General features: G+C 42.7%; 1 long non-coding RNA gene across 2 annotated transcripts in view; it reads right to left on the reverse strand.

Annotated features, from left to right (window-relative positions):
• Positions 1–277: 277 nt before the first annotated feature.
• LOC140531049 (uncharacterized) overlaps positions 278–25,912 on the reverse strand; it is a 31,247-nt gene continuing 5,612 nt past the window's right edge. Inside the window, exons 3-5 of one of the 2 annotated variants that reach the window (XR_011976249.1) lie at positions 18,616–18,739; positions 9,118–9,238; positions 278–824 (exon numbers count right to left, since the gene is read on the reverse strand). This is a non-coding gene — a long non-coding RNA (uncharacterized lncRNA). The remainder of the gene's footprint in view (positions 825–9,117; positions 9,239–18,615; positions 18,740–25,912) is intronic. The other variant, XR_011976248.1, reaches the window with a different exon arrangement.

Consider the following 25,912-nt stretch of genomic DNA (forward strand, 5'->3'; position numbering starts at 1 on the left):
CACTGGAAATCTCATTTCATCTTGACATTGAACCATTAATGTCTACCTGGAGTCACAGAGTGGGGAAGCTGTTTGTCCAAAGTCAAATAAATAACGCTGTAAAGAACAGATCCAGGATTCAAGCCAAGATCTTCTGCCTACTGATCAAGCATCCTTTGTGCTGTGCTACAATTTCTTTTCTCAGACTAAAAGGAAAGCCTTTTGTCATGGAGCAGTGGGGGTCGGGGGTGGGGGGCACCTTAACTTCAGTCTTGTATATGCAAACTGGCCAGTAAATAGACAGCCCTGATTGTGCCCTGACCCTCTTATGCTTGAATAGATGAAGTCTTGGCTGACCAAATTTTCTGGTAAAATTCCAAAGCATTTTATGTAAATTCAAATAGTTTATTTCTGCAAGTATTAGTCTTTTTTCTGATTGAAACCAATGTCAGAGTCTATTTGAATACCAGAATTTATTGAGTAAACAAAAAAAGGCAGTAAGAGTCACACTGGTAAAAACTATCCTCTGTTACCTCCAGTGTCGCTCAGCGCTGGAGAGGATAGTGGGTATAAAGACAATGGGGACGTTCCTCGGCAGGAGCTCATTGCTCCTGAGTGCAGATAAGACCTCACAGTCCTACAATCGTAGATCTTGGAGGATCTTGAAGAGGACATCCAGTTCCACCAAAACTGAGGGTTATTTGTTTCAATCTTGAGAAATCTCCAGGGACATAGTTACCACAGCCTCCCTTGGTAACCCAATTCTTCCTTCTGATAGTTCAAAATGTCTTGCTTTTGCACAGCTAAAATCTCTACTCTTTTGTCCATTTTCTCCTTTTTTGGTTCTATCAACACAGAAAATAACTTGTTAGCCTGTGTTTCATTAAAATAATCTATCTATATTTTCTTTTTTCAACAATTGTAAGCAATCTCAATCCCATTCCTTTCACCTTCTTTGGCCCATGCCTTTAACACTGCTTTTCCTACTTGTACCCTTTTCTGTAATCCTTTTGCTTTTGTCATCTCTTCTTTTATAACTTGAAAGTATACAGTAGCTCTCATTCAGATATTTTCAGGGCTGTCATTAAGGAGGAAAGAAGAGGCTTCTTCAATGTAGCTCTGGAGGTCAGATTTAAGTGGGATGAGTTTAAGTTCCAGAGAGAAAGTTTTTAGTTCAATATAAGGAAACTCTTTCTAAAAATTACAGCTATTACAAAATGGAGATTAACATTTTGTGGTAAGGTACTGAGATGTCCATTACTGAAAGTGTTCAAGCTGACACCCGATAGCATCTATTAGGGATGTGAACAAACTGTCTCACGCACCTTAATCAAGGGTGGACTAGGGACCACTAAGGTCCCTTCCAAGCTTAAAATTCTATGAAAATATATTGAACAGGAGACTGTAAACAATAAGATGTATGCAGTAAAGGCTCATAGTAATGATGAGCAGAGCAAAAGAAGAATTTTTCATTCCTGCTATAAGATTCCATGATCCTTTTCATTCAGACCTCTAGTTTCATGTTTCTAGTATTTCTTTCTCAAAGACAGCTAGGTGGTGCAGTGGATAGAGCTCCAGTTCAGGAGTCAGGAGGACCTCAGTTCAAATCTCACCTCAGACACTTGACACTCACTAGCTGTGTGACCTTGGGCAAGTCACTTAACCCCAATTGCCTCATCCTGGGTCATCTCCAGTCATCCTGATGAATATCTGATCACTGGATTCAGACGGCTCTGGAGGAGAAGTGAGGCTGGTGACCTGCACAGCCTTCACTCACTCAAAACAAAGTCAAGTGCAAGTCATGTCATTGTTTCTCTGATGGTGTGGTCTTCATGGGCAAAGAAAGGACAAACACACATATGTCTTTCTCATACAACACTCAACAACTTAAGGGGATTTCTTTCAGTTTGCCCTTGTCTAGAAGGTGTTTCCGTGTTGGATACCTGTGAGAAGCCTCACATAGGTAAATGTGTGATTTTTATGTATTTCTTTGGATGGATCCCATTTTGCCCCTAGGAGAGAGAAGAAAGAGCATGAGCACTGGAGTCATAGGCCCTAGATTCAAATCCTACTTCTAACACTGCTTGTGTGTGTCATTATCTAAATCTCTGAACCTCTCTGGGCCCCAGGCTCCTCTTCTGTAAAACAAGAGGATTGAATTGGGTGACCTCTAAGCTCCTTTCTATCTTGAGACCTAGGAGCCCATGAGCAACTGAGCTTCCACTAGCCCATTCTAAATGTCTCCCTGTCTAGGGTCACACAATATGATAAGCTCCTCAGGAGAGGAAAGGAGAGACTACTTACTCAAGAAAGAAAGAAATTCATGTGAAGTATTTAATTGCTGTTTGAAATTTGCCACCACATTTTATTTTGCTTGTTCTATTTCAAAATAGTCTGATTCTTTTTTTAAAAAAAATCAAATCAGATAGAACCTAAAGGAAGATAGTTGATTTGAAATATCTTTGGCAGAAGAAATAATTCATCGTATTCAAAATATAAGCTCCTCAAGGGTACAGATCACTTCTTTGGATCCCCAATACAGGGCATAGTGCCTGGCACATACAGAGGCTTACTAAGCATTTCTGAAAGTAAATCTTTGTCCATGCTAAAAGTCAGAGGATACCTAATGAGGAAGGAGACTTACTCCAGGAAAATCCAAGAAAAGAACTCAGCAAAAATGAAGCCAAATGTATTCGGGTCTTCTAGGAATCCAGGCAGCAAGAGAAGGAGTATTTATGCAATTGTTTTTCAACAAATAGCATGTCATCATAACCTGATTCCTAGAATATAAGCAAACCTTGCTATAACAATATTCCATTGCCTTCACGCATAATATATATTGCTTTGCTCTTATGGAGCTCATTGTCCTCAATAATGTCGTCATACCTAAGACAATGTTTTCAAAAAATTGAATTAATGGGAGGATTGCTAGAGTTAGGGTTAGACTTAAATGCTAGAAGTCACTTTGAAGTGCAATGTATTAGTAAATACTGTTTAGGTGAGATAGAAGTACTGGAAGTAACATTGTAAAAGTTGAAAAGGATGAGAAAGAAAGAGCTACAGTAGGAACTGGGTGGCTTAATGGATAGAGCATGGCCTCAAGTAAGGAAGATGCATCTTCCTGAGTTCAAATCTGGCCTCAAACATTTACTATCCATGTGACTCTAGGCAAGTCACTTTTTGCCTCAGTTTCTTCATCTATAAAATGACCTAGAGAAGAAAATGGCAAACCACCCCAGGATCTTTGCCAAGGAAACTGCAAAGGGGACCACAAAGAGTTAGACATGATTGAAAACAACTGAACAACAGCCAGCATACTTAAATAAATTATTAAAAAAAAAGGTGAGGTGCTAGTCAAGAAGACTGATCTTCCATTGATTATGTTTATCATTCATTTTTTCCATCCACCATGGATTTATTGACTGTATAGCCATGGTTAGAATAATACTAATATATAAATGCATTTGATATATGTGTTTCTAACACTTTTAAAGTTTGAAGAGTGCTTTATGTACCTTAGTTGCTTGGTCTTCACAACAACCCTATGAGTAAAACTAGGGGCCAGTTGTTCCAGGGTTGGCACATAGGGGCATCTATCTCAAAGTGGATCTGTAATTAAGAGAGCGGTACATGGAATATAGGTGTGGGGTAGACAAATGATACAAAATAATCATTGTAAAACCCAAAACAAGCCTAAGCTCTAGAGTGGGATTGGTGGAAATATAGGCAGATGGACAGAGAGCAATGGAAAGGCATAAATGATTGATATGAGGGGCATAATCGCAAGGAGATTAAAATTCAGGAATAGAGAGTCCAGTCATTGGGTATACAAGGAACCTAACTGTTGAAATAAATAGTTGACAAGACAGGTAACTGAGTCACAGAGAAACATCAGGTAATGTTATGCACTCCACAAAGAGGACCTGAGGCACCAACACCACAACAGTAGAAGCAACAAGAGTAATGATGACAAATGAATTAGCACTGCCCTTAGATTCTCAATATTCACCCTGTTTAGGGTCAGATTCAGACGCAGAACTTGAAGCAGGGATGAACCTCCACATGGGTGGGATTGAAGTGTCCCCAGTTGTGTGGATTGAAGAAATGTGGCTACCAAGATGCTATAAAATCATTAAAAATTTTATTCAGAATTTTTCTTAGCAACTTGGTTGAAAAAATCTAGGATGTATTGATCAAATTAGACAAGTCGTTGATGCTCTGTGAGAGAGAAATTTAACATGATTTTCTGTGACTGATGAGTTGACAAGGCTCTAAAATGATACCAAAATAGAGTTCCATCATAAAGGGAATTTGGGTCACTCCCTTGAGGCCAGGCCTTTACCTCTAATCATTACTACCAAAAAACTAGGACTTCTCTTTTTTTTTCTTGTAGGGGGAAGTAGGTAGCATAGACAGTGGGGGAGTTTATTCATGGATAGTAACAGAAATATACTGAAATACTATTTTCATTTCTTCAAAATAAAGTTTCTTTTTATAATTTGCTTACTTTGATAGCCTGCACCATTCTTTCTACTGACCAGCTACAGCTGGGCAAGTGAACAGCTCCCAACAATGAGTCTCTGTAGGGCAACTCTTCCAGAAAATCTAGATCTCTTCTTAGGGAAGCTGACACTTCCTTCAAAGACTTAGGAGAAACATGTCCCACAGAAATAATTTAATTCATCTATACTAGTACCATTTAATCAGGGCAACCTAAGAACTGAAAATCAGGCAACAGCCTCAGAACTTCCCTGAGCTTAAGTGGCTTATACCCCCACCCGTATGATACTGTTCAGGCATATAGACACTGAGGTCAGCAGGGAAAGCTTCTATCTGTTACAACATCTATATCTGAAAGAATGGAAATGGGAATGAGGGTTAATGTGCAAGGATGACAGCATCAAGGAGATCAGAACACTGGAGAGCTCCTGACAGCTACTCCTAGCAGTTAGCCCTGCACTCTTGAGGTGCAGACAGAAACTTCACTCCTTCTATGCTCCTCTTCTATTTGCTGATGTTACATTTAGGGACACCTTTTGAATTGGAGGTTCTGAAGGAAGAAGGTTCCCTATGCTTGTCTCACTCAGCCATCTTATGAAGATTTCCCTCACTTAGGTTCTTATGATTTTTTTAAACTAGAGAAATCAAAATAATTTACAGTCATGAGAAAATACTCTAAATCGTTATTTATTAGAGAAATTCACATTAAAACAACTTGAGATATCATTTTATAAGTACCAGATTGACTAAAATAATTGAAGAAGAGAGGAACAAATGCTGGAGAAGATGTAGAAAAGTTGGGACACTAATTCATTGTTGGTGGAATTGTGAACTGCTCCAACCATTTTGGAAAGCAAACTGGAATTATGGCCAAAAAGTTATTAAACTACCAGTACCCTTTGACACAGGAATATCACTGCTAGATCTACTTCCAAAAATTATTAGGGAAAAAGTAAAAGAACTTATCTTTTAAAAAAATTTAACAGCTCTCTTTGTGGTGACAAAAAACTAGAAATTACAGGGATGCCCATCAATTGGTGAATGACTGAAAAAGTTGTGGTATATAATTGTGATGGAATGCTACTGTGCTATAAGAAATAATGAGCTCAATAATCAGAAAAACATGGAAAGAGTTGCATGAAATAATCAAGAATAAAATTAACAGAACCAAGAGAGCATTGCATACAGTAACAGCAATATTGTTTTAAGAATAACTGAGAAAATAAGTTATTTTGATTATTATAAATACCAAAATTAACTAGAAAGGAACTATGAAGAAAGATGCTATCTGTATCCAGAGAAAGAACTTATAAATAGAAGCATGTATAGAATAAATTTACATATATATCTATTTGTGTCTAATTGTGGCCATCTCTAGCTGGAGGGGAGGGAAGAAGAAAAGAAAGAAATTTTTGTGATAATTTTGTTGCATATTTAAAAGAGCAAGCCGTATATAGTAGATCTACAATTTCATGTGTGATCATCTTTTTATTATACCATGTGATGAGGGGATCCATTATTGTACTCTTCTGATGTATCAGCATAGCATAGAAGTGACATTGAGTCCTGGGTGGATTGTAAAATTAGATCTTGAAACTAAGAATTCTAATATACCTTCATTTTGCAAATCAGGATAATGAGGCCCAGAGAGACTGGGACTTGTCCACAATCACACAGATCCTAAGTGACAAAACCACACTTGTTCACTGCCCTACTTGGCTTCTTCATACTCAATGAATGAGTTGTAGTCTGTCCCCTAAAGTTGGAAAGGTTGGAGATAATGGCTCTGAAAGAGTCAGTGCATCTGCCTGGAGGAGAGTAGGTATTTAATAAATGCTTGTTGATTGATGAAATGCCTTTTCTGAACCAGCCTTGTGGGGAGGTTCATCACGATAACAACTCTTAAGAACAATCTGAAAAAAATGTATAGGGAACTAAATACGTCTCAGTGAAAGAGGTATAAACACAGATGAAACTGGGGATCATAGAAAAATGTATTTCAATTTTAAACACGTATTAAACCCCTACTATGTGCCAAACACTATAAGAGGCATTGGAAAACAAAGATAAAATATAAAATTGTTTCTGCCTTCAAGAGTCTCACAGTCTATTGGAAAAACAAATATACAGATAAGTAAATTCAAGCTACATATAAAAATAAGTGCTAAATATTTTTAAAGTATTAACAATTGGGGAGGAAGAAAGGTTATTTTTCCCCACAAGAGCTAAGCCTTGAAGGGAGACAGAAGTTCATAGTTGTAGGAGTGAAGATGTCAGCATTCCAGATATGGACATGGGGCAGTGGGGAATGGGGGAATGGGAACAAGCAGAGTTTGGTTAAAATGGAGAGTGGATGATGAAGAAGAGTATGCAGTCATTCTGAAGAAAGAAGAGTTTGGAGCCAAATTACAAAAGGATTTAAATGAAAAATGAAAGATTTTGTGTTTTGTCCTAGTTGTAGTAAAAATCCATATTGTGGTTAAAAGGTGTTGGCAACTCTCCACTGACTGGCTAAAGGTTTGACCACATCACTAGGGGACCTGCTAGGAAGCAGTTAAGGCAGGAGACAGTTCTAAGGTATGTGGAGCTTTCCGACTCAAACTCTGAGTCAGCTGGTCCTGGCTACCAGATGCTGAGCGGTGGAAAGGAAGAAGCCCAGAGGACCCATATGAAGCTCTGCCCAGGAGAAACTCTGCCCACAGTGGGGAACACATAAAGACATGATAAGAAGGGGACATTGAGGCCCTGTAGTGACCGAAGTCTGCATTGCCTGGGCCAAGTGTTCCATATACCCATTTCTTTTTAGTAGCATAGCTCATGTATGTGTCCTTTCTTCCCACTGGTGCTGCAGTCAGAGAAAGCGTACTGTATGTTAGTGGAAAGATAATGTGTACCTCCTAACCCCAAGATACAATCTCGGCAAATGTCTTCACTTTGAGAGAACTGTATATACTGCATGATTTTTAAGGGCAAGCTCACCAGTGGGGGTTCGGGAGCTGAAATTTTAGGAGTGTATACCCTAGACTTAGGCATGTCATCTCGAAGACTGATTGTGTCCATGTGAGTTGAGGCAGTGCCCCAGAGATGTCTCTATAGTAACATGTATTATTAGCATTCAGATTGTGACTCCTGAGAGGATCATGCTTACAAAAGTTAGTACATACTCCAACATAGATTTTCATGGATATTTTTTAAACTTTCTATGAAAAGTTTCATACTGCTGAGACCTATTTTGTAATTTAATGAAGAATACATTTTTATGTTCATCCAAAAAGTATCTCAGAGTAATATTCATTCCAAAAAGTGCCTCCAAGCTCCATCCCAGCTACTCCTAGAAGATCCTTTGCCTTGTAAATCCAAGCTTGAAGGCACCCAGCATATTCCTCTATCCAATTATCAGTACTGAGCAAATCACTAGGTATGAGGCTGATTAAGAAGAAAATAAGGTCATCAGCTCCCAAAAAGAAATAAAAATAACCTTAGAAGTTGAGGCTGGAGTCAATATAGTAAAGGAAGTTCTAAATCCTGCCCAAATTACTAAACCATTCTGCCTCAAATTGTCCTCACTTAAAATCATCTCTTAATTCCATCTAGAATGTCTTCATTTCATTTACATAACACAGGCTTTCTCTCTGTGGGAGGTTACCTAAAATAGTCATTATGTCTTTGGGCAAAAATAGGCAGACAGCGGCAGAGAGCAAAATTCGGGAGTGCTCAGATCCCCTACGGAGATGGAGATTATATGTCTGGCTTCCTAAATACCAGAAGTGAGATTGGATTAAAACTATGCCAATGAAAAGCCTCCCAAATTTAGCTGGGCACAGTCCAAGTTCCCTGCATACCAGAGACACCCCAGATTTCCCTGAAAATCACACACTTTTCTCCCAGGTACGTTAGGAAGCAGCCTTGTTGAGGAGATGACAGGAGGAAAGAAAAAAACCCAGGTCGCATTTCCCGGACAGAAACTATGTACCTTGTGATCTTGGGAAAGTGACTTTGTCTCACTTCAGTTATCTGAAAAATTCTATTCACTGGAGCATTTCAAGTTTAGTTAATTGGTAAAGTACTTTAAGGGGTCCACTGAAAGGTGTTAGATAAGTGCCAACTATTTTCTATTATTAAGTCCACTTCGAAACCACAGCGAAGTGGGCTGGAAGGTCTCTACCTCCTGCCAATCAGCAGCAGAATGTACTACCTAGAGATCAATTTAGGGCAGTGAATACCTCACAGTAGAGCTGAGGTCAGGAGGAAGGAATTGGAAGATAGGTGCTTTTAAAGGGTAGATGGGAGCCAGGAGTAAAGATTAAAAATCTATATAGTAGGTTTGCCTATAATGGATGTTCTCTAGCAGGAAGAGGAATGAAATATGGCAGGAAATGGCAATAAGACAATAGGAGAGGATGACCTCAAGGAAGAGGGTTGCTGTTCAATAATCTTCTTCCATCCCTTTGCCTGTGTTTGCTTGCCTTCATCTCTTTTCTCCACATAAGGACTCAAAAGACCAATTAAAAACGCCTCTCTATACAATTTGAACCACAGCAAGGACCCTTCTCCTCTGAAAAAGTGTTTGCCGTGATTCTAAAAGATGAAAATCTGAGGATAAGATTAGCACAAGTTAAAGATTCTTAAATCACTCACTTTAAATTACCACAGAATCAAATGAAGAAATGGAAGCAATGCGTTGTTCTATAGTTCCTTCCAGGGAAGAGCTTCTCTGATGCCTCACCAAGGCAGGTAGCAGAACACAAGTCCTGTCAAGCTGAAAAGACAGTGAGAACAAACCCAATTAAGAATTGCCTGCCTCTTGTCTAAGGACCAGTGCAATAAGGGAAGGGTCAACTCGGGCAGTCAATGAATCACACCCTAACGAGCAAAATATTCTAGCCCTGATACTTTTATCAGAAAAGAATACCTTTATTGAATGAATCAGCCAATCAATCAAAGCCATTGAATTAATCTATGCCATGTGGATTTTAAATAAAATAGCAACCAGTTTTAAACCCAGAATTATCTTTCCAGGAACAAGGCAAAAGAGAGATGCTCCAACCAAATTCCTGAAAGGGAATCTTTTGGGGATAGAAATCAAGGAGAATAAGAGCCTCGGTTTCTCCTCCACCACCACCTCTGACCAAAACATAATCTTGTCAACTTCAGAGTGGCAACATTTGGATTTTTCACTTATGTCCCTGGAAGAGCAGTGACATGCAGCAGGGTATACATCAGGAGCCAAGGATTAATTAGAACTCCCCAAGGGAAAGGCAGCTTGGTGGCTCTCCAAGAAGCCCAGCATCAAGTTGTACCATTGCCAAAGGAGTTTTGTGCTTGTACCTGAAAAGAGAATGAAAGGGCAGCCAGAAGCTATCAATCTTCCCTTTGCCACAAGATCTCTAAGCTTGATCCCGCCTTTCCCAGATACTGTAAGGTATTGGTAGGAGAAGGGGCAGTCAGGTAGACAACAAGCATTCATAAAACATTGACTATGTGTGCCAGACACTGTCCTAAGCCTTAGGAATCCAAATACAAACAACAAGACAGACTGCCACTCTAATGCAGGAAGGTAACATGAAGGTAAAATGAAGGTAAATAGTAAGGGATGGGGTAGTAATAGTGGTGAAGTCTAGAAAGTCAGAAGTGGATCCAGGAGGGGAATGAGGGTTGGCCAGCCTTAGTCACTCTCCAAAAACTGAGGCCCCACGAGAATGGGAGAAGGGGGTTAGCATGGCAGAAGGGTGAGAATTTCTCAGGAACTGAGATGTTCTAGGATGCAGGTTAGCAAACTATAGCCTACAGGCCAAATCTGGCTGGCAGGGGGGCAGATTTGAACCTTGGATCATATTTTGCCAACCCTCATTCTAGAGTGAGGAAACTCCATTCACTAAGGGAGGTTCTAAGGTAAGATTGCAGTCAAAATATGACTCTGAAGTCTTACAAGGCAGGAGCACAAGAGGGAGGGGGCATTTTCCACCAACTGTTCTTACTTATTAAATATCCTTTTCTAAAAGCTGGTATGGTCATCAATAAGGGAGAAGCATAGCAGCAGGGGCTTATGGGTGATTGCATTAAGAAACTACTGCCCCCCAGCCCCCCCGCCCCCTACCCCCACACACCCCCCCCCACCCCCCGCCAGCTCCAGACATTCTGAGCCTCTTACAGACTCACAAAGGGAGAAGAAGTAGCTGTCCTGTGAGGACCTGACTTGTGAGTTTAATGGAAATCGGGACGATTAGTCCAGTAATGTTCTAGGTGTGGTCTAAGGATCTTGTCAGGGGTCCATGAAGTCAAAACTATTTTCAAAATAAGGTATTTGCTTGTCAAAATCCCCCTTCTTTTCCAACTACACATCTGTATAAAACTAGGTTTTCTTCATATCCTTCAGCCAAAACAATGTGCCACAATGTACTGAACATAGAAGCAGATAGAAGAATGCAAGCACCTTCTGTTAGGTCAGGCATTAAAGAGATGCACAAAAATATCGAAAACAATGCCACTCTTCTCATTTGTTTTGCTTTGAAAATATAGTTATTTTTCATTTAAAGGTTACGTTCACATGAAATGGATCTTTACTGTTATTTTTGGATGAATTAAATATTTTTTTAATTTATCAGTTTCTACTTCTAACATAGTAAATATCAACAGATTTGACCCTCATAAACAAAAGCTCTTCTGGATCCTCAATAATTTGAAGAATAGAAAAGCATCCCAGAGCAAAAAGGCTGATAAATGGTGGTCCAGAACATTGCCACATTAATTTCTGAGTTCAGTATCAAGGAGGAAAAATGCCTCTCACTCTAGCAATTTCCAAGGCCTAACAAAAGCTCATTGATTTGGAGCTCAAAAGGACTGAATGAGCCAGTTTGTCCAAGCCCCTCATCTCACAATAAGAAAGCTAAGGATGTAAAGGGTTAAGTTGGTTCCCCAAGTTCTAAGACATCGATCCAGGATACGGAGCCACAAACTCTGATTTCTGTCTCCCCTGAATCACTCTGTCTCTGGCCACACAATTCCTGGGAAAACCCCAAACTGAGCTTCAAATGTCTAGATCACACAGCCAGAGTTAAGCTGCCTTCCGAAAGGCATGTGCTCATTGTTCATAGGAATGAACAAAGAGGGGGTTAGTTCACTACAGTGTGGTCTGGCAGGTAGCAGGTACTTAATAACAAGTATTTCCAGTTAAGCCACGTGGAGACATTGCTGTGAATCTATAGCTCTCCTGCTCAAGTTCCAGACGCCTAATCTCCTCCTGTGGATAGGATTCCTCTGAATGGCAAACAAACTCTACAGTTACTGGAACAGAAAAACTGACACTATGCCATTCACATAACTCATTCTAGGATGGCTGGGTGGTGTAATCCATAGAGGACTAAACCTGAAGCCAGGAAGACCAGTCTCAGACACATGTGAGCTGTGTGACCCTGGACAAGTCACTCAACCTGTAAAAGAAAAAATGTAAAAACAGTACATGCCTTCCAAAGTTAATGAGATATTATTTGTAAAGCATTTTGTGTAGTGGCTAGCACATCATAGACACCATATAAATCTGTATTCCTTTCCCTCTTTTCTCTGGGGGTGACAAGGTCTAGACTCCTTGATTACCAATTGTGATTTTAACCCTTAAGTGGTTCTCCAGATTCAGGGTTACATGGGACATGAGGATACTTTATAAAGGGCCTCTCTTATTTGGCTCATTCTGCTAACAAAACCTATTCAGCTGATGGTTTGGGGGATTAAAGACCAAATAGGACTTCTCTTTGTCCTCTGTGTCACTGCACATGTCCAGGCACAGAAGAGGGAAAGCTCTGTTCTTATAAAAGATGAGGGGATTCCCCTCATTAACCCCTCACACCTGTTTTCAGACTAGGGGCAGTCTGAAACAGAGTCTCTGAGACACTGCTCCCTCCCCTATAAAATGGGGGAATTGATGCCTCTCATGCTTCCCTCACAGGACTGTTGTAAGACTCAGATGAGATGCTGTATGCAAAGCATTTTGGAAGCCTAAACATTCTGTACTAAAGCACACTGTTGTTACAATAGGGGAAACATTATTCCTGTTATTAATTGCCTGTCCCTCCTCAGGGTGAACCATTTGCAGTGAATTGGGTGGCTGCATATTTCTTGAGTATCTCTAATAGTTCTTACATGGAATCCTCCCACTCCAAAGCAGGCTAAACGCCCAAAGTGTGCAGGGTTAGTATCCCTATCTGCACAAATTGCAATGAACAGAGAGCTGACCAATAACCATACCACCAGTTCTGAGGTCTGCAGAATGGAGCAGCCTTTACTCCCAGTGGCCAGGGCTCTTGCAAGTCTGTACCTTATACGCAGTACTTTTAAAGTCCTCTCCTCCAATTCCATCAGAACCCTGATGGATCCCGGTTCCTGACAGCTGATCATTCTTACAAGGGAGCTCTTGATTTTTTCTGTCAGGATGTCAACCACACAAGAAACACACCTGTAAACTGCCTTTCCTCTAGCATCGCTCTGCTCAGGTAAGCTCTTTTTAAATTGGACATTTCCAAGCAGTGGAATTGCCCTACTGCCTCAGTAGGCAAATCAGGCACTCATGTTTCAGAGCCGTCAAGGAAGGATGGTGGGCTAGAGCTGGAATCCCAGAAGAAAGAATTTTCCCAGCAATCCTTTCAGAAATAAAGACCTCTCAAGCTGCAGGGCAAAGATCCAATGGAATAAGGGACCTTGGCATTTTTTTTTCATGAAAAAGGCAGCCTCCTATCAATTTCTGAGACCCATCTCACACAGAAGGTGGCTGCCGGAGCCCCCGCTCTTGCCTGTACTGCCCACTCAGCCTCATCTTTTCATCCTTTCCTCTTTGCTCCTGATGGGGGAGTGATCTTCCAAGGCTTCAGATCTTTCAGAGTATCTGTGATGTTCATTTTCAGCCTCTGTGATATTCCCACAGATGCCATTGAAATGATACCGGATGATTTCTTGCTGGCTCATGGATAAGGAAAGAAAGCTCTCACTTGGCGAGTTTATGCTTCTCACACTTCATCTCCTTCTGCCCAAGGGAATCATGGGAAATGAGAAGATGTGGGAAACACCCCTTTCCCAAGCCCACTGTTCATCCTCCGAATAAGCTGGCTAGAGCTGCTCTGCCCTTGTCATTGTTTTGTCTCATTAGAGGGTAGCAGGTGGTAGATGGATGGGGTGCTATACCGGGAATCTGGAAAACTCGAAGGTGATGCCTTCCTTCCAGTGTTCCCTACTTACCCCATCCATAGCTTGTCTGTTATGGCCTCCTCCAGTGGACTGGGAGCTCTCTGCAAACAGGGACTGTCTTTTGTCTCTCTTTATATCCCCAACACTTAGTGCAACGTCTGGGACATAGAGGTGTCTAATAAAGATCTACAGACTGACTGGCTGCCTGCCAAAATATGCACACTGGGAGTCATGGAACTCTTCCTCCTTAGTTTCCCTATCTGTAAAATGGGAATGATGATACAGCACTCCCTTGCTCACAAGGTTGTTGTAAAGACTGAATGAGATACATGTTAACATGTACCTTGCATATGCACAGAGCGCCTGGGATAAGCATCTCTCCAAGAAGGATCCATAGAGAACCCAGGAAGACTGCTTCTGGGAGAATGACAATGGTATGAAAGTTAAAGGCTTGTCTGGTCAGCCTGGGGAGCCTTGCAGGCATTCCATAACTGGTTCTGAGTGGCTAAGCACGTGCTGAAGAGGAGCCTCCCTCTTTGGCCAGCTGCAAAGACATGCAAAGAGGCCTCTCAGCCTCTGCTCTGGTCTCTTCTTTCTTGGGGGATGGCCAGTGACAAGAATAGTCTACAGACTTGTGAGCTCCTCCATAGCCCATCGCTCCACAGGTTGGCAGCCAGAGCAGCAATCATAGTGCGCTATCCAAGGAGCAAGGAGTGATATCTAGGAGTGACCTTCAGGAGGACCCCAGGCCACGAGATGCCAACTCCTCCAGCAGTCACAACTGGACATGAACTTGGTGGGAGCAACGGTGTGCAGGAACTGGGCTAAGCTTCAAGCCACTGGCCCAGAGACTAAGGTGGTGGAGGGAAGGATATACCCACCTCATGGCTGGGAGGGAGAAGTGGGGAAGGAAACACCAGTATGTTTATCTTGGCTACATCTCTGAGGTAAATAGCACTTTGAAAATGTTAATAAGATGTTATGCCATTAACTGAAACCAGGAGTATAGCCAGTGACTTCCTAACAAGTGGCATGAACACAGCCAGGAGCCTTGAGTCATTGGCCAATGCTGTATGAACCTTCTGAAGATGCCCTGTAACCCTACAGGGAAACATAGCCCACCTGGCCCAGAGAGAATGAGTCAGCACATCCTATGCCAAGCCCTTTGCACCCCTGGGAGTACCACAGAAATGTGAGCCACATATGCTTCAGCACTTTCAGTCCTGTATCTGACAAGAGACTCGGGACATCTCACCCCCTGCCATGGCCTCAGTCTAAGTGATGCTGGCCTGGGCCTGGGTAAAGCCTCCAGTTTTCTAGGTGCAAGTTTTCCTCACAAACTTAAGACCCTAAGTAGGAAACAAGGTCTCCATCTGGTGGTAAGACCGGCTTTAGGAGAAACTCATGGATAAGGAGGGAGGGGAAACAGGAACAGATGGGAACAAAATAGTGATTCAGAGCTCCTGGGGGGTGGTCCTCCTGATTCTGGGGGGGTGGAGAGGTTCTAAGTCAACAGACACCAGAAACAGACAAAGGAAGCCTGCCTTAGTGCTTAAAGAAGGGGCCCCAAGGAAGACCTCGGATCAACCCTGCCTCTGACTCGGGCTGATTGTATGACTCTGGGCAGATCACTTAATCTGCCAGTACCCTGCGGAGTTCTTCAAGACTCCAAGTTACTCCAAGTCATGTAGCGCCATAGGAGTCTCCCACACACACCGAACAACAATCCTGGGTAAAAACAAAACAACAATGAAACCTCAAAAGAGATCCTCAAAACTATGTCATCCGTCAAAGCTCCAAATGTCGTTCCAAGACTGCACATCCTCCCCATCCCTGCACCCTGCCAGGAGCGTGAGCCCCTACTTTGCTCACGGATGCCCCCCTGTTGTAGGTCAGTTCAAGGTGTTCCCAACAAGCAAGGCTTTGTCAGCACCGCATGTGTCCCCTTTCTTCTGACCACACACAAGCAGGAAGCAGGTGGAAGGAGCCAGAGCAGGGTTCACAAAAGATGAGGATCCTCCATGCAATTAAGGTGTATCACTTCCCCACCTCCCTCCTCCCTCCCTCTCCCTCTCCCTCTCCCTCTCCTTTTCTCTCTCTCCCTTTCTCTCTCTCTCTCTCTCTCTCTCTCTCTCTCTCTCTCTCTCTCTCTCTCTCTCTCTCTCTCACACACACACACACACACACACACACACACACACACACACACCTTCTTTCATGAGGAAAATCTCTAACACTAAGGCTGAGGAAAAGAAAGCATTCCTCTTGGGATGCTTCATGAAATGGAATTCCCACCCATGTTAAAGTTTATAGAGCATCTCAAAATGGTGATCCATAGCCATCTCCACCTTAGTCATGGCAGAGGAAGCTACACAGGACATAGACTCACATCTGCATTTTCCTTCATTCTGAAGGTTTTCAGAGAGTATTGAAGTGTTTGCTACAAATCAGGAAGTGCCTCAAAACTCAAGGTGAAAAGAAGGGCAAAACCAGCCTTGTCCTCAAAAGGCTTATATTCTAATGAAGGAGACAACATGGAAATAGCCACTCGTGTATTGTGGTCCAAGAATTCATCATCCAGGACTAGTCGGGTCCTTCTGTCCAGAGCTAGACCTTGCTGCCAGTACCCCCATTCAAGTTTTCCCAGTTTCCCAGTAGAACCTTCCAGAATTCCATGGGTAGAACCCTCAGAGCCCGGGATCAGATACCACCATGCCACTATGAGATGTCAGAGGAGGACAAAATCTCAGACTCGTCAGTACCCCAAAGGGTGCTTATGGTTGAGGGGCCACAGAGGATGGCTGTCCTGCACACTGTACTGAATAGCAGGCTTCTCACTGAAAGGCAGTCCCACCTTGGGTCTCCCCACAGAACTTTCTGGGCTGGCCAGCATCCATGGGACAAGGAGATGAGGGGCGTCTATGCTACAGCACCAGAAGTGGACAAATACCTTCCAAGATAAACAGAATGCAGGCAGTAAAGACACAGCATTCCTACTTACCAGAGTGCACTGCAAAGAGATGTATTTTGTAAAGGAGGGATTCAGGAAGGAGGAGCTCCAGTAAGGGGCTCTAAGGGAGAGTGTGAGAGGACAGGAGGCCAAAGGTTGGACCATCACTCAGAAAGAAGACAATGCAGAACCAAGGAGGGAGGTAGGGTTTTAGAGCTGTCATGGAAGCAAGGCCAACCTAAGGGGGAAAGGGAGAATGCCCACTGAGAGTTAGGGTCAAAAGGGCTGCCTTCTCAGATGTCACCCCTTTGCCCTGTTCTCTGCAAGAAGAAACATCACATAAAGAGCTCTGGGTTCAGCTGGTCTCCCCAACTTTGCCCAAATTGTGGGGAGGGGACTACAGCATAGTAGATGACAGCTCAGTGAGTAAGAATGACGGGTTGGGGGGGCAGAGGAGAAGACACAGCAGCTGTTGCTGGGGATTCCAGTGAGGACATAGATGGGGGCTTCAGTGACAGCTTTGATGGGGGCTTAGCTGGGGGAGCTTCAGTGACAGCTCTGATGGGGGCTTAGCTGGGGAGACTTCAGTGACAGCTCTGATAGGAGCTGGGAAAGGTCTTCTGGGAGCTTGGATTGGGCTGCAGGGGAGAAGGGGTATGAGTAGCATTTGATAAGCCCCCCCATTCCAGGCTGAGCCATATTACTTCACAGTTTGCTGGTTCAGGTTTACAGCCGTGGGAGGGCCATATGTTTCCTCTCTCCCTCTCTCTCCCTCATCTGTCTGGCTGCCTTCACATATCTGAAGGAGCCTCAAGGGACCAAGGCAGTGCATTCTCTGAGGACCACTCAAGAACAAGTAGACACTTTTCCCTCTTAAACTTTGAACAAATCAATGGGGTAGCCTCTCCAGAATTGCTGTCAGTCATAGTCTTTCCAGGACAAGACTGTTCTATTGGTCAGCTCCCTCCTGAGGCTACCCCAGAGCTCTCAGGCTCTTTCTTTGGCTCTTGTCTTGGGGAATGGTGTCATCACTAAAACTGGCTACAAATCCACAGAATCATCAGTCTCCCTGCTGAGGAGATGTGAGGAAAAGCAGAAGCCTTGGGCTTCCCAAATGTTTACCACTCCATGGAATGGGCATGGAGGCTATATCTATGCATTCTGCGCATGTTCCTTAGGCATCTATGATAAGCTTGGCACTGGGCTAAGCACTGGCGTCACAAAGCCAAAAACTGGCCCCTGTCCTCGAGATGCTTCTCTTTTCTCAGTGGAGACTATGTGTGCCTGTGTAAATAAATGCAATTGACTGAAAGGGATTTGGGAGGGAGTGGAGGGGCTTACAGCTGGGGAGATCATGGGGGAAAGGAGGCATCTCTGGCAACTAGATGTTGATTCAAAGAAACAGAAGAGAGAGATGGAATTCTAGAGACTAGTGGACCCCTGAGGCAGGGACCGCTTGCCTTCTGTCTCTGTGCCCCCAGGGACAGTGCCTGGTCCAGAGTAAATGCCGCCTGATTAATTCACTTCAGGCAGTAGACACAGCCCACACAACGGCTTGGGGGTGGGAGGCAGCGTGTTCTTTGTGTAGAACAGCCGGAAGGCCAGTTTTCTGGGAAGAAGAGAACATTTCCCTTCATTCTGACCTCTCTCTTCTGCCACATCTCCTCACCCACTCACTAAGAAAAACGCCAGCCTTCACCTACAGGAAGCCCATACAGTGTTTCCCCACAAATACAGATGTCCACACAAACCAAATGAAATGCAAGCCCAGCCTGAATCTAAAGGCCTTGGCTACACAAGAGATGCTAGAACAGAGTTGACAGAGATATGAAAGGAGAGACCTCCTCCAACAAACTGGAAAAGCAAACATGAGGCAGGGACTGTGGAGTCAGAAAGACTTGGGTTCCAATCTTGCCTCAGACATTATTGGTGACCTGGGCTAAATCACTTAGCATCACTAAGCCTCAATTTCTCCACCTATAAATGGGAATAATGATAACTGTAACACTTACCTACTGGGAATAACTGAAAGAGGGGACCCAAAGAGCTTAGCATCCTGCTCTGGACAAGTCAGCCTCATGGTCACCCTCCATCATCCCTGGAGATCAGACAAGGCTCAGGAAAGGGCAGGAGAACCTACAAAGGAAGATAATACAAGCACATAGCCTGGGGGCTTGGCAGCCCAGTGAAAGGGGAGGCATTTTTAATGTTTGGGTTTGGGTATTTGGTTTGATTTTTTAAAGACAAAAGGAAATCAGTGAATGATTTTAGGCTGCAAGAAATGAGCTGGTGGCTAGGAAGGTAAGGAATAGTCTACAGGACAAGACCAGAGTGGGGAGAATGAAAGGCAGGGAACAAATAGGCAGACTGGCCTTGACAAGGAGAGCTTGGAGTAAAAATAAGCAAATCCACGTGTTCCTGGAGCCAGGTCCCTGGACAAGGATCAGCTTTGCTTGGTTCCTGCTCTGAGCTTGTTTGGTTTTGTAGATTTATAGATTTGGTGTTGGGTAAATACAGGCCTGAGAGTCTTCTACTTTAGACCTGAAATAGGGCTCAGGAAATTCAACCTTGTCCTTTTATGGATGAAGTAACTGGGGTCAAGTCACTTCCTCAGCCAACCATGGAGCAGCCCCTGAGGCTCCCTCCCACTCTGAGACTGGCGTTCTTGGTAACTCATAGGAGTTATTTTTTAGCAACCCAAGGATCTAAGACAGCTCCCAAAGACTCAAGATAGAAAACACCATCCACATCCAGATGAAGACTTCAGAGTCCAATGGAGAGCAAATCGTCTTGCTTGGCTTTTTGCTTTTGACTATTTGCTCTCCTTCTCTTTGTTTCTTCTTTCTCGTGGTTGCTTCCATGGGTTCAAACTCTTCTTTACAACATGACTAATGGGAAAACATGTTTAATAAGAATGTACATGCAGAGCCTTTATCAGATTGTACATGTCTTAGGGAACAGAAAGAGCGGAGAGGAAGAGAAAATTTAGTGGAAGTGAATGTTGAAAACTAAAAATTAATTAATCAATCAATTCTTAAAAATGCAGGAGCCGAATTCCCTGCTTTGGATACCACTTCCATTCCTCTGTTGTTGACGTCTTAGATTCAGCAAAACCTAAAGTTGCTACAGATTCTTATTTTCCTGGTTATTTTTCTTCTTCCTTTTTTAATGACTTCTCATTCAAACTCTGAGGCTCAAAGTCAGGGTTAGGAATGGACAGCTGTAACACAGGAATCAAATGCCAAGTTTTCGAATTGGAAGAGACCTTTGAAACCATCTAGTCCAGACCATATATGAACAAAAATCTCCCTCTCTGTCACTCTCCTAAAGTAATCATCCAGTCTCCACTAGGATATCCCATGAGGGGGACCCCACTGGTGCCCTCCCCCACAGGCAGTCCTTTCTATGGGCACTAAGGAAGCTAACAAAGACAAGGTCTTTCTGGCTCTAAAGAAAAGTCACTCTAGAGATAACCTCCTTTGGGCCTTATTGAGAGTTCAGTGGGAGACAAACTCCAAGTAAAAGCCCAAGGACAAGCTCTTGGGAGTTTTGATGCCCTTGAAGCTTCTAGGTAAGTTCAAAAGGGTCAAGTAAGCACATGAGGGGCTCCAGCTAAAACTCCACTGCTAGGAAGGTTCTACCAGTTTTAATAGAGATGTCCTTATCCAAAGCTGCATTTCAGAAAAACTTAGGTGTGGCTGACCTTCCCCTAAACCTAACCCTTCCCTTATTTCATTTCTGAGTGTACAACCAGCACAGCTAGAGTCGCCTATGAGTAGCAGCCCTGAATGGCAGAGGTAAGCCCACGAGCAGCTATGGCGGCCACTTGGGGAGTAAAGAAACAGATCACCTACAGTTGATGCTGCTCTGCCACCATCTTTCAGAAGAGAATACTGAGACCAAAAGCATCAAAGTGATCTGCTGAAGACATTTGCTTAATAAAGGGCAAAGTCAAGATTTAAACCACATCTTCTCATAACCAAACAGTCTGGACCCTGTACTAAGCAAGAGACAGATGGGGAAGCAAAAGTAGCTCCTGCCTTCAGGAAGCTCATACTCTGAGGAGGGAGAGAGAACAGAAGGCATTCAGTCCTTACAAGATGGACATAGTGTACATGGAAAGCAGTCTGGGAGAGAATAGACTAGCAGTGGGGATGTGAGGGAAAGGAGGAGAGGTAGGGAAGGAGGAAGAAAGGCATCCTCTGAAAGTGGGACTAGAGCTGAGCCTTGAAGGAAGCCAGGCTCCATAAGAGGGAGAGATGGGAAGGGCGGGATTCCATGTTTTTTCTCCTACATGACACTGACAATAAGAGCCAGATGATGATGGTGGTGGTGGTGGTGATGATGATGGTGGTGGTGGTGGTGATGAGTTTCTTCCCCTTTGTGAACCTTAAAGTCTTCTATAATTGGGACCTCATCCCTTAATGCTACTATTCCAATTTTACAGATGAGAAAATTGAGGCACTTCAAGAGGAAGAGACTTATCAAAAGTCATACAGCTAGAAAGTGTTTGAGGAAGTATTAGAACCCATGTCTTCTTAACTCTTCCACTGCCAGTATCTGCCTCATCCAGGAGGTGACATCAGATATGTGCATGTCTTTTACAGGGTTGCTCAGTGACTGACCAAGGCCTCCTGGCTCTCCTCCCATCACTGGGGCTCTCAGAGAACCACTCTCCCACCCTCAGCTGTCTCAGCTGACTTCCTGTACATGTGAGGACACTCAAGATTTTCAAAGTTTATTAAATTAAGTGGAGGAAGAAAGGTCTGCATGGAGCTCCCAGGAGCAGCATGTTTCACTCACACAGCTTGTTTCTAAATACATGAATTTCCAGTTTGACATTTGCTTTATGAACATTTGATTCTCTGAGTTAAGAAAGCTTAACAAGGAGAAGAGAGGTGCTGAATTAAATGTTATTCCTACAACTCCACTAATATCAGGATGTTGAAAACTTGGGGATCCCAGGCAAAGTCGGAGACTTCATGGGCTCATCAACATAAGGGAGCCAAAACCTTCAGAGACCATCTCAGCCAATGACACCTCCCCAGGGGCAAGCATCAAGGAAATGGAGAGACAGGATTCAAGCCTTGATCCTATGGCACCAACCCTAGCATACTCTTCCTGTACTGACCTGCTTTTTTGAACAGTTCATATTGGTTTGAGAACAGTCTTTCCTCTGTAGGATCTTGGGTTCAGGAAGACTTGTGTCTATGTCCTGCTTCCAACAAGAGCTTGGTGATTCTGGGCAAGTTCTGGCCTCACTAAGACTGAGTTTCATCATCTGTAAAGTGGGGATAACAATAAATAGCACCTCCCCACAGAATTGTTGCACGGACAAATGACATAGGTAGTATGCCGTAGTCATTTATACTGAGATGGAAGTTCCCCTCTGCGTCTATGGGCTGGCTGGTCCTGTAAGTCATTAAGTGATACTGTCTGAGAAGGAATTGTCTTTCTGTGTTGTGAGGGTTTAGCCAAAGTCATCATCCTATTGACTAAGCACAAAACATCCCCAGTGCTCCTGGGTGGCAAGAATCATCAAAGTGAACTCCAGCATTGTCAAAATTGAACTAAGTACAGCCAGTATAAGCTATGAAATGAGAATTGGAAGGGAGATAAAATCTTAGACTAGTGTTATCTTGTTTCCAAATGTCTTTAATAAAGGACAATTCAGCTGTGGGGTTTTAATTAGTCAGCATGGTTGATTTTTTAATTTTTCATCATCTGTTCCAGCAAATTGTCCCCTGGAATCCCATGATGGTGGTAGAAGAGGAGGCCAAAAATCACGAGATAGAGACGATGAACTCCAGAAGAGCAGATTTCAACATGTTTAAACAATAAGGAGGTTACTATCTATTGGTTTGAGAATCTGAGAGAATACAATGCACACTGAACACCAAATGTGAGATTCTACAACAAAAATCAATATTGAGATACTATGATCGATGATCGTAAAAAGAAGGAAAATGATTAGTTATATGCAGATGGCAGGAAATAACAAGAAGTGAGAAGGGGATGGAAGGAATAGAAGGTCAGGACAATCAGGTACAAAGGGGATTCTTGGGGCTATTAAAATGGAGCCCTTAGACCCCAACACAGCCTAAGGTGACTCCTAGGATTAATGCTCAGGACAGGATGGCATGAGATACCACCCACCACAGACAAACCCAAGGAGCTAGAACAGCATGGGCATGGCTGGTATACCCAAGGATGGAGAATAGGAAAATGGAATGTCCCTACCTTCCTTTTCAGATAAGGCCTTGCTGTTGGTATTTTCACAAAAGAAAACCACAGAAAGAAAATGCTCAGATGGGATCTTTCCAAGCAAATGATTAAGTGGTAAGTTGTGGAATTAAGTGGATATTTAGGCCTTGTTGCAGTTGTCATAGAAGACGATAAGGTTTGGAGTTTGGGGTTCTTTACTGGAGTTACTCAGAGTGGTTTTTTGCATGGACAATATTCACAGATAATTGTGTAATACTTTAAAGACTTCATCACCCATCTTTAAATCGCATGTTCTAATAGGGAATATGGCATTTATGGGTCAGAGGACCTAGGCAAAAGTCTTGCTCTCTTATTTCCTGACTCATGATTTTGGACAAATCAATCTCTCAGCCTCAGTTTCCTCATCAGCAAAATAGGGATAATAACCCAATTCCTTTCTCATATTATCTTCAAGGATATACTAACATTAACAAGAGAGGTGTACCGTCTTCCCTGGGTCTATTTCTAGGATGTGACAGAGAATGTTCCAATACTATTTAAGCCCACTGCTGTCTACCTACTTCTGGTGATTCATCTGGGCCCAAATTAAAGATGCCATCTGGAGGAATCTAGATAGCTCAGCCAGAGATTAGAAGTCATGGGCAAGAAATTGGAGATTTCAGGAGCAAAGACAGCATCTTTCTCACTACTACTGCTCATGGAAAGAAAAGTATTATTCAGAAGTAAAAATCAAATTTGTGAAGTGAATAGTTAAGATGGTGTCTGAAAAAAAAAAAAGACTTGGATCTCTGGACCCCATGGAACATATGAGCATAGTGGGTTCTTTGCCAACCTTAGAATGCAATGAAATGGTAAAAATGCATTTACTTGAAATTTTTCAAATCTAATCAAAGGAACTCTTAACTTAAAAAGAATATCAAGGAAGAATGAAATAAACAGCAATATGCATTTGTACAATGCCTGCCATGGTCCAGGCACTGCTAGCTGCTAACAGTACAGAATGCAAAAGTGAGACCGTCCCTGACCTCAAGGAGTATCCATTCTGCAGGGCTGGGAGGTAGCAGGAGGGAGAAGGAAGTCAGACATGTTTAAATCCAAGTGAATATTACATATACACACATACATTAAATCATTTATATAATTATAGGGGGTACTAACTACTGGGGAGTCAGGAAAATCCTCCATAGGATAAAGCTCATAGGCTGGCATGACTGGTACATAAACCTTTCAGGAAAAGTCCTGTATATCCAGCCCAATAATACTGGCCTGAGCAAGGCTGAGAGAGCACAAAGTGTCTTTTCCAATCCAGACATTGCTGAGAATGGCCCTTATACAATGGAGGCTGAACAGGAACAGGAAGGTCCAAAAATTCACCAGACAACATTCCAAAAGGAGACGGAAATTGAACCTGAGTCCTCTTCCATTTATCATCAGATGCACAAAGTATAAGCTAAAGGAAAAAAGAGTCCTGGATGTCCAAAACCACTTATAGCAGCTCATCTTTGTGGTGCTCACCTATGGGGAAAGGCTGGGCCAGTCATGGCATGTGGATGGAATTGGATAGAAGGGAGAGATGCTTTCCGAGTAACTTGGAAAGATGTGGATGAGCCACTGTCAAATACAGTGAGCAGAACCTAGAGAATATATACTGGAACCTCAGCATTACGCAAAGGACCAGTTCTGAAAGGCTTCAACACTCTGATCAATATGAAGCTGGATTATGCCTCCAGAGGATCAAAGATAAAGCAGGCTGCCTATCTCCCAACCCAGTAGGGATGGAATCGAGGTATAGGAGACACACACTTTTTTTGTCCATGACTGAGATGGAAATTTGTTAGTGTGTGTGTGTGTCTGCATGTGTATGTATGTATATATGTGTACATACATACATATAAGGTTTTGACATGTTTGGTTCAACGAGGGGAGGTGAGATGGGAGCGAAAAATAAATGCTTGATGTTAATCAAAGAAAACAAGAACACGAAGTACAGGTTAACAGAAAAGGTGACGCAAAGAAACACGTGAGACCTCCTCGTAGTGAGACTTGGTGGATGGAGTAGAGAGTTCCAGTGTGCTGTCCCATAACCCAAATCATGACGTTCCCCAAATCTTTTATTCTGATTGGAGACAAGTGGGAGAAGATAATTTATTCCCTTACCCCATTGCAAGGACCTAGAAGGTAGTAAGTTAACATGTAACAATTATGATATTGCCATGATGAAAGAAAGAGCCTGGTTCCTAGAAGCTAGCAGGTGCTCCTGGAAGAGTTCAGGGGTCACTGTCAATCCTCACTGCTTGTTGATTGGACAAGGCATCCAAGTAATAATAGTAATAACGAATATTTAAATAGCATTTACTATGTGAAAGGTACTATGCTAAGTGCTTTATGATTATTACCTCTCTTTACATTATCTCTTTATAATTAGTATTATTTTATCCTCACAACAACCATGTGAGGTAGGTCCTATTATGATCCCCATTTCACAGTTGGAGAAACTGAGGCAAACAGAAGTGAAGCGAATTGCCCAGGGTCATACAGTTAATGACTGAAGCCAAATTTTAACTCAGGTCTTCCTGACTCCAAGATCAGAAGGGGACAGAAAACAAGTAGGATGTTCCTGTCAATATGTTTTAAAATGAACATGATGTCAACTTTTTAAAAAAACTGTCAATAATTGAGTTATTTAACATATGATCATTTTGCATTTTTGCTTGCATATATGAACATTTTTATTTATAGAGAACAAAGCTAGAGCAATTTTAACATCAATGAACACATTTCAGCTCTTATTACTTTAAAGCACCCCAAATAGGGAGAACATGAGGATTCCCAAAGGGGTCATTGTAGGAAATTAAAATTCTCATATTTTCCCCCATCCTCATGTTTCCTTGCCTTACCCCTCACAGTCAAAAAAGACATTTCTGAGTATTTCAAGAAGAAAGGGGAAATTCAATGACTGTCACGTGTAAAAAGAAGTCACCTTGCCCATGGTACAAGAATAAAGGTTTCATGGTATACATAGTGTGTGCCAAGCTGGTCTTGAGCTGGTCTTGCCTCTGCCTCAGTACCCCCTGCTAACCTCTC

This window comes from Notamacropus eugenii, chromosome 3, assembly GCF_028372415.1.
Source record: "Notamacropus eugenii isolate mMacEug1 chromosome 3, mMacEug1.pri_v2, whole genome shotgun sequence".
In the NCBI taxonomy this organism is placed as follows: domain Eukaryota; kingdom Metazoa; phylum Chordata; class Mammalia; order Diprotodontia; family Macropodidae; genus Notamacropus; species Notamacropus eugenii.